The sequence below is a fragment of the Cryptomeria japonica genome, chromosome 1, assembly GCF_030272615.1.
Source record: "Cryptomeria japonica chromosome 1, Sugi_1.0, whole genome shotgun sequence".
NCBI classification, from domain to species: domain Eukaryota; kingdom Viridiplantae; phylum Streptophyta; class Pinopsida; order Cupressales; family Cupressaceae; genus Cryptomeria; species Cryptomeria japonica.
The window spans coordinates 516,896,748-516,906,499 of record NC_081405.1 but is presented as its reverse complement, the minus strand read 5'-3'; positions in this window follow the sequence as shown (position 1 = coordinate 516,906,499).

Here is a 9,752-nt window from a genome sequence, read left to right as displayed (position 1 = left end):
AATAATAAGGAAAGCAAATGAGCTTCGGAATTTGATTGGTCCCCAGCTCAATAATCTGCTATTTCATAAAACAGAATGTATTTCTAACTTGTAGAAGGAGGATCCCACTACTTCGAAAGAAATAGAATATTATGCCAGCATCTTGAATGGATTCATCTCCATTCTTGAATATCTTAAGAATGGTTGGGACACCTACTTTTCATTTTTGAAGAATATGTATGCAGATATTTTGAAGTTTGTATAGAACCGTCTCATGTCTATAACTGTACAAAATTCTTTGTCGACACCCCGCTTTGTCATTGATGTCAGTGGGGGAGGAATAAGTGAAAAATGTATATACTTCTCAGGGGGAGCATTGGATGTACATAATAGATTCATATACAGGACATAAGGTTACACGAGATTCAAATTCAATGGTTTTTTCACGGATGGTATCATTTTTCACATGAGTGTTGCCATCAATGCCAAAGGGGGAGATTGTTGGCAATTGACACTCATATGGTAAGGTTAATAACATTATGGGTTGTTATTGATGGCAACTCATCATCTCAAGGTAAATGGTTTCATTTTTTGGTTAACCGGCATTCATTGCACTTAACCGGTATTGGTATTCACATTGCTTTACACCGGCACTGGTATCGGCATTCACTTCATACCCGACTAAGTCCTGATCCCAGTAACATGTCCAGATACCGGTAATGTGTATATGGAACCCAGTAATGGATAGGACCTAGCTAAGGATATATTTTGATCTCGATTATATCTTCATGGATTTTTGTGGTAATGTGTGATGGCCGACATGGTCATTGGATTTATGTTTGATTTTCAATATGTTCTGGCAACCGACTTGTTTATATTTCTTGTTGAAGCCGACATGGTTAAGTTAGAAGGATATTTAAGAAGATCACCTTAGCGATAGATCAGATGTGTTAGATGGAATGCGAACTTTTGATTGTGAATATTTCAGTGAGTTTTGGTATACAATTGGAAGCGATTGTGTTCATTTTCACTTGCACAGCTTAACCGGTAGCAGAACAGAGTATCAAAAAACCAGAATACAAAGGAGGTTATTAGAGCATTCACCAGAACTTATCCAACATGGTTAGATGTTATTTATAAGTTCATTTTCAGTTGTAAACACTTTGTAATATTCTATAAGTTAGTGAGACTTCCTATATTTTGTGTTTGAGCAATGAGCTCTAGGCGGTTGGCCTTTCTGCATGTGCATACCCTCTTATGTAATATTAGGGTTTTCCACGTATAAATATTGGTGTTGCCTTTCATTGTGTTATTTTGTGTATGCATTCTAATTTTATTTACTATTAACCGGTTAATAAGAAATAATTTTATAACTTACTTTACCAGTAGAACATTGATTCACTCCCCTCTCAGTGATCTTGGATTCCAACAGATGAAAGATGAAAGAAATGAAGAAAAGAAGGTGATGAAAGTTATTGTACCTTCTAAAGTGCTTTTATCAATATTGAGATTATTATGTCAAAAGGATGAATTAATTTGGATAAGGATTAGACCCAAATAAATTGACATACCAATTGCGTGTAGGAAAACACATCAAATAGTTAAGAAATGCCCCAGTTCACATGAGACCCATGCGTCCTCGATGATATTAAACAATCATGTCCTAAGACAAGTCATCATATTACTAAGGAACAATCTAGAAGCATCAAACAAGTAAATATGCCCCATCCTCACCCTCCTAGTCAAAGACATCTTAGAGATAAAACTTCTAGTCGGAGACATCTTGGAAAAGCTAAAAGACATGTCACCAAAGATAAAATAAAAAACAATAAAAAAGATAATAAAAAATAGATATTATGTTTCATGCCAAAATGATTCTTGTTTAGTTATCATAATGGTTAGATATGTTGATAGGGTGTTGTTATGTATTCTTGATGTTGGTCTTGTCACATCATGATCTTGTTGATGTCCAAAGTCGTATGCTTATCTAAAGAGTAATCCATCCGTGAACTAAATGTCTTTGTTACGAAGAATAAGTAAAGTGATACAGATCGATGGTGCAAGTGAAACTTTATTATGGTTTGTGAGAGAAAAGACAAACAAAGATAATAGTTCCTCCAACCGTGAGATGCCAAATATCCCAACCCATCACTAAGGTTGAGGAGATACCCCAGTGAGGGATAAGACTAGCTTATTATGTAGGAGCAGTGTGCACGAGGGTTATGCAAGATAATCCACAAGCTATTATGGGGTGGAAAGGCTATCATGGTGCAATAGGAAGGATATGAATGGGAATGATCAAGTTGAGCACCAAAGGAAAGAGGAGTGAAGTCCCTACACATGGCGTCGGTTGCTCAGTTTTCACCATGGTACTTACCCAAGGCACCACAATTGATTTCTCTATACTTTTTTCTGATTTTTCACTTTTTTCTTTTCTTTTTTCATGATTTTTTAAATTTTTTCCTTTTCTCAGGACTTTTTTCTTTTCTTTTAATTTTTTTGTATTTTTTCAAGATCGTTTTCTAATTTTTTTTTGTATTTTTTAAGGATCTTTTCATAAATTCTCTAAAATGCTCAAGTATAAAACCTACGAAGGTAAATGCTATTGATTGGATCTTCAAGCAATTCACCTTGTGGAGTAGCCAGTTGATATGCTCTTGATCCATACACAATAGTATTGATGTATGGACCCATCCAATTAGGTTCAAATTTTCCCCTTTTCTCTCTATCTTGTTAATTATTTGAATTCTCTTTAAGGACAAGATCACCAATCTCAAATGCATGTGGCCTAACTCTGTGATTGTAACTTTTGAGCATGTGTTGCTGGTATGATTTGAGGTGATTGAATGTAGTTTGTCTCCATTCATCTAGCATTTCTAACTCATGCAAGCGAGAAACTTTGTAGTCTGCTTCACTGATCAAATTGCGCAAAGAGACCCATAGGGAAGGTATCTTGACCTTGATGGGAAATATGGATTTAGCACCATAGATAAGGGAGTATGTAGTGGTGTCTGTGGAAGTGTGAACACTCATGCGATAAGCCCATAAGGCAAGGTTCAATTGGATATGTCAATCATGACTGGGTTCATTGGCTATCTTTTTTAAGATTCTCATGATATTTTTATTAGAGGCCTCAGCTTAGTCATTACCTTGAGAATAGTATGGTGTAAAGAAACAATGTTGGATATGAGATTTTTCACAAAGCTCATGGACATCTTGATTCTTGAAAGGATGACCATTATCTGTGATGATGGAAAGGGGGACACAATACTGACATATGATGTAATTTAGGATAAATGTAGTAATTTGCTTACTGATGATGTCGGTGAGAGGAATGAATTCAATCCATTTTGTAAAATACTTCATAGTAGAGATGATGAATTTATGGTAATTGGACGAGGTTGGATGAATTTTGCCCATGAGGTCGAGTCCCAACTAATAGAAGGGCCAAGATGTGATGATTGGTTGTAATTCCTACGCTGACACATGTATCAAGTCTCCATGTATTTGGAATTGCTCGAATTTCTTGACAAACTGATAGGCATATTTTTCCATTGTAAGCCAATAGTAACCAATATGCAAGAGTTTCCTAGAAAAGGTAGAACCGCTCGACTATGCCCCAAATTTCGGGTTACAATCATATCAAATTTGCTCTTGAATATCAAATCAAAACAACATTTAGTTGTCCTTGGGGAATTTTCTATTGGAATTTCATGCCCTTCTGGTTGAAGAACGTCATAGCTACATATCAGTGTTCAATGACCACTATTATTCATGATGATGCATACATATTTGGAAGACTATCTAGATGTTTTACTCAAAAAATCCTACACTAGAAATGGACATTTAAAAATTATGGATATGATATTCAAGAGAAATTTTGATATGATATTTAAATCTTTGAAATTTGTACAAATATGAACATTCACATTAGGTTTTGAAACTGATACCAAATGAAATCCACTCTGCATAGTCAACAGGTCTTATAAATCCAACATTTGGCAAATTTTGTACTTCTGTCTTTACCAATAGTGCAACATGCGGGTGCATTTTTCTCAATTACTATTTAACAGGATTTACCCCTAGTGGCAAGGATAGGTGACGCATAACTAAATCAGGATTGAGCCCCAACATGTCTACTTGAGACCACACAAATTTAGCTTGTCTTTCCTTGTAAAATTTATATGTTATATTCTCTCTTAAGGTGTCAATGATTTTTCCAAATGTATTATCCTTGGTTTCTCTTATGTGCCCAAATTTGATGGTATTGTATTTTCCACCAACATAGATGACTATTCATGATATAATGCTAGGGGAAGTGTGTCAATCCTCCCATCCTCAGGTACCTCAGAGAGGTTTTCACCTTCGGATACATCCTTTATTTTAACTTTTTTTCGGGTCTAATAGTGCACCACAGAATGCTATAAGACCTATTTATATTTTCCATAACTTTGTGATTGAAAGGCTTGGCACCTTCTCCAAAGTAAGCCACATTGTTGAGTTCTATGGTGAAGCCAACTCTATGATCCCCAAGAGGTAAGTCACTTTGTACTCCAAGAAAGTTTATTATTGCTTCATCATTTTGAAAAACATCCAATTGGGGTGGTCCTTGTTGGTCCCAATAAACAAGCTATGGGTGAACAAGGCGTAAAGAATCATGGTTAGGCTCAAGATTGTGAATGGGTTCAAGGTTACATATAGCATCATAGTCATATATGTCAATTAAATTGTCAAGATCATCAATGGTACCTTCCTCTTTAGTCTATGTTAAGTTAGAAGACTCCCATACCTCACTCAAGTTACCCTTAGTACTCAAGGTCTTATCTTTCTGTGTATCATAATCTAGACCAGGAACTCTACATCCACCATCAAGTTTTATTGGTTCAAGTATACCTTGGTTTTGTAAACCAAGAGGACTATGACCATCATAGCCATATCTTTTCATTATCTTCAATCCTTTTCCATATCGCTCAATTGGTATCTTGACTTATGGTTTTTCAATTTGTTATTTTTCTATGTATTCATCTTTTTACAACCATCCCATGAGATCTTCTTCTTCCATTTCATCATACAAAGCTCCCATTTTTTTTTAAATTGTAGGCCTGTAGATCATCGTAGTGGTATCTAGTGTGGTTTCAGTCATTTGTGGTTTGCCATAAGTTTGAGGGTACAAAGGTAACTTTCCAATGTAGAGAGCATGAATCATATAATATTCCCCCACTCCATGTTCTTTTACTTGTATTTTGATCTTAGTCTCATTGGATATGGCAGTGGATGCTTTTAAGGATTCAAGATCAATGTATGATTGAGAAGGAGGTGCTTCACGCTTGCTAGGAATTATGGATTTAGTCTTAGGGGCTATATTATTGCAAAACCTAAAAGGATTTGGATCTCCTGGTATAGTAATTTTGACATCATTGTGTGAAAATTTGATGCATTGATGGTATGTAGAAGGTACAACTTGCATCACATGAATCCATGGCCTTCCAAGGAGAATGTTGTAGGTTAAGGGGAGATCAAGGACTTGGAAAACCACATCCTTCACCACAAGTTCCACTTTGATTGGCAATGTAACTAATCATTTAGATGAGGGTTCCTCTTCATCATATGCCTTTATGGTAATCTTTTTCTTTGGATCAAATGCATTTCTAAAGAACCCTAGTTTTGTGATCAAATTTAGGGTACAAATATTGACAGTTGTTCCTTCATCTATCAGAACTGGCTTGATCTTAACTTTGTGGACAAGGACTTCAATGTGTAAGAGGACATTGTGTTCTTGTTTCATAAATGAATCATCATTCTTTGTGAAAGTGAGGGTGTGAGGAGAGGCAATATGTCCCATTATAGCTTGGAATTGGTCTACATGTAGGTTTGTAGGAATTGTAGTAGTAGCAAGTGCTCTATCAAGGATAAATTTATGTTTAGGGGATAGGTGTAGCAACTCAAGTATAGAAATCTCTCCGGAAATCTTCCCTAAATGCTCTATAAGGTTATATCATGAAGTTGGTGCAACGGGTTTAGATTAGGACCTCTAAGGGTAACTATGCCTCTGTGTGTGGTGAAATTGCAATCAAGTTCTTTGCCTTTCATGATGAAAGCGTTTACATGATTATTGGCTTCACTGAGGTTATTTACATATGCCATATTCATATTTAGTAGTGGTATAATTCACACTATCACAGAATTTAGTCATAGTTAGTAGTGGTATAATTCACATCGTCGCTAAATTTAGGAGCCTTTCCTTTATCCTTCTCATGCTTAGGGAAGGGATTTTTAAACATCTCACGATCAGAGTTACCTAAAGGAGTATGTCCATCAACTGTAATCTTGCCATCATCAAGAATGTATTTTATTACATGTCAGAGTTTATCACAACTATTAGTCTTGTGTCCTTTGTGTCTATGATAATCGCAAAAGTGATTGTCATTCCACCATGGGGTTTTGACTTGTGGATTATATTCTTTCATCTCAGGTATCAATATAAGATCATTTTCAAGAAGTTTCTTTAAGACCGACTCAAGTGATTGTCCCAATGGTGTACAAAATTCTATTTTGGAAAGCTCCTTTGTTTTTCTCCCCTTGTCTGAAGATGAACCTTTAAGGTTGTAAATGGGTGATGATGTTTTAGCAGTTTTCACATCAACAAATCCGTCATTAACCACATTCTTTTTCTTATCCCAAAAGGGTGTCTTGTTGTTTGAATTCAAGCTTTTCTTATGATCTTTATCATCATGTATCTTTATAGTACCATCATCAATGAGGGTTTGTTCAATCTGAAATACCATTTTTCTTACTTCGTTAAAGGATTCCAAACATTTGAGATGAAGTTCTAGTCCAATTTCCTTGTTCATACTTTGACAAAAGAGATCAACTAGTTGTTTATCATGAACATTATAAGGTGCTCTTTTGGTTAAGTATCTCCATCTTTGCAAAAATGAGACAAAGGAATCTCCTTGTTTTTGTTTTGTATTAAAGAGGTCCATTGTGGTCACTTCATGTTCACAGTTATAGGCATAATGTGAAATAAATTTGTTAGACAACTCTTGAAAAGACTTGATAGTTGGGAGTAGTTGTGAAAACCATTCCATAGTGCCTTCTCCAAGACTACGAGGGAATAATCTCATAAGGTATGTTTCATCAATTGTGAATTCCAAAGTAGTAGTGCAAAACTCTCTTAAGTGATATTTAGGAACCCCTTTTCCTCTATATTTATCAAGTTTTAGTATTTCCCAATGACTAGGAAAAGGTGGCATCAGAATGCTTAGATCGAAAGGATAGGGACATATATCCTTGGTTAAAAACTTGTGGGATGATGTTTTGTTGTTCTTGAGAGTTTCCAACTCTTGTCTCAATGCTATAAGTTCATCCAAAATGGGATCATTTGTAGGTGTCGATTTGGATGTCTTTGTAGATCTTTTGTAACTTGGTTGTAGGTAAAAGGGTCTATGATCCTTTATCTTGTCATCATTGTTTGTTTTAGCATGTTTAAATTTACTACATCCAGATTTGTCATTCATTGTGAGTAATGATACATCAAAATTAGGTGGTTGTTTAATTCCTTCGTCAGCAAGGGCCCTGAAATACTATTTTGGATTACGTTTGACCACTTCTTTAAGCAACTTAGTGAATCTATCATCATGAAGTGCTTATTCTATATGAGATTGGGTTATTTCTTCATCATCAGTTTCATTTGTTTCACTAGTTGCAACACTAATGTGTTCTTCCCCCTAAAAATTGTTCTCCCAAAGGTTGTCTCCATCTTCTAACATCCTTCTTTTTGTTTTAATGGACATAGGTGATTGTTATGATATTTTAACTAGGACTAGACAATGTATGAGACTCAAGATTAGGATGCAAAGCAAACCCTAGAATACAAAAGCAACTATATGTATGATATGAGATCATATTAGACTCTAAATGAGATATGAAGACAACTGATAAACTTGGTTTGATAAAGATACAACTCAAGATAACTCTAGGTCTAAAAATAATTATGGTGCAAAAACTTTACATGTGCTATGATGGATAGACAAAAGGACAAGTGATCAAGAGAGGATATGATTAAGTATGAGATGATTAACTCCAAGTGTCTACCCCAACAATAAGAATAATAACTCTAATTGAAGTCTCAACTCAAATTTTGGATATTCATCTGGCAAAGTTACTATTTTCATGGCTAGTGCTCATTTGATTGTCAACCCAGTGACGTAATACTTGAAATGGGTTTGCACTATATATGCACCAAGTTCCTTCAATAGCTATTTTGCATTACTGCAACAACTAACATTATGCGAAAAAGGAAGGCAAGAATGGAAATTATGGAAAGGCTACAGGAAATTTTTTTGCATAATATTCATAAAAGCAATGCTGGAAAGCTCTAATATGGATACCTTACTTTAGATGTTCATTTTACTAGAGTGTATGGGCACCATTTTGTGAGCATGAATCACTTTCGTCATGGAGCGAAGACGTCATTCCCGTTTTATCTTATGTCTGCCCTAAGAGCCAATTTAATGACCACAAGAAGAACCCCTCTAAGTTCCCCACATTGCATGAAGGACTATTAGTCCATATTGATTCTCATTTTCGTGCCCTTCCTGCCCTTGATGTCTATATTAATACTTCCTCTGAAGAGGAAACCAGTGCGGGTGAGTTGGGTGAAGATGAGTCCGGGTCTGATTCTTAAGGTGAGTCCCATCCCCCTCCATAAAAAGTTAAAATTGAGAAACATGTGAATACCAATCCATCGGGGGGCAAGGGTTAAAAAAGGACAAAAGAAAATTGTGGTATCTTCCTCTTCCACTTCGGCTAGAAATGACTCCCCTATTTCCAGTGGCACCAAATCTAGTTCTGAGGATTCTATGAATGAGAAAGAAGATAGCAAGGAGTCGAACAACCATAATATTCAAACCCCTTCTTCCCCACCCCATGATACTAGTAATGTGGGTGCAGCGGCTCATGAGGACCTTCACCCAAAATGTCCAGAGCTTAGTGATAAAAAGGAAGATTATGAGAATGTGTTGGGTATGGCTCGGGAACGTGTAATTGACACGTTCAACATGTTTAAATGGTTGTTTCATGAATTAAAGGAGGTTAGACTCAATCAGAGAGCCATGGGTAGTAAAATGGAGGCCATCTCTATTGGGAATTATCAAAGCAATCAGAAGGATGTGGGGCAATGGATGGCGGAGGAGAAGAAGACAGTGTTGAAATGCACTAAAAGTATAGGTGAAGGGGTTGATCAGATAAAGAAAAGGTTTGAAGACAACATCTCCAATGTTGAAGAGGGATACAATAAGATCCAAGCTACACTTAAGGCTATCATGTCCAACAACCACAAGATTGTGAAGCATACTGCTGCTATTATGGTTGTTATGATGCATAGTTGGGAGCAACATGAAAGGGATATTATCACCATTGGAGATGAAACTGATGTGACTCGGGCTAAAGAAGGACCCAACAAAAGGACCTGTGGTAATATGAAAAAGAAGGCAGTTGTTCAGAAGGTGGACTACAAAGAAATGAAAGTTGCTGCTGAAAATATGAGTGTTCTTGAGGCTGGGTTGGCTGAGACCCTCAAGAACTTCATGTAATTGGGTCTATGTTTTTATTGTCTATTGTCGTTGTTGTCTTTATTTTGTTGGTTCTATGTTTTGTTCTCTTTGCTGGTTTTGTTGCCCGTCTGGGATTTTGTTGTCTCTTTGGCTGTCATTTGTATTGTCTTTTTCTTGCAACCTGTTTTGTTTTGTATATATGTTAAACTTTGATTCTAA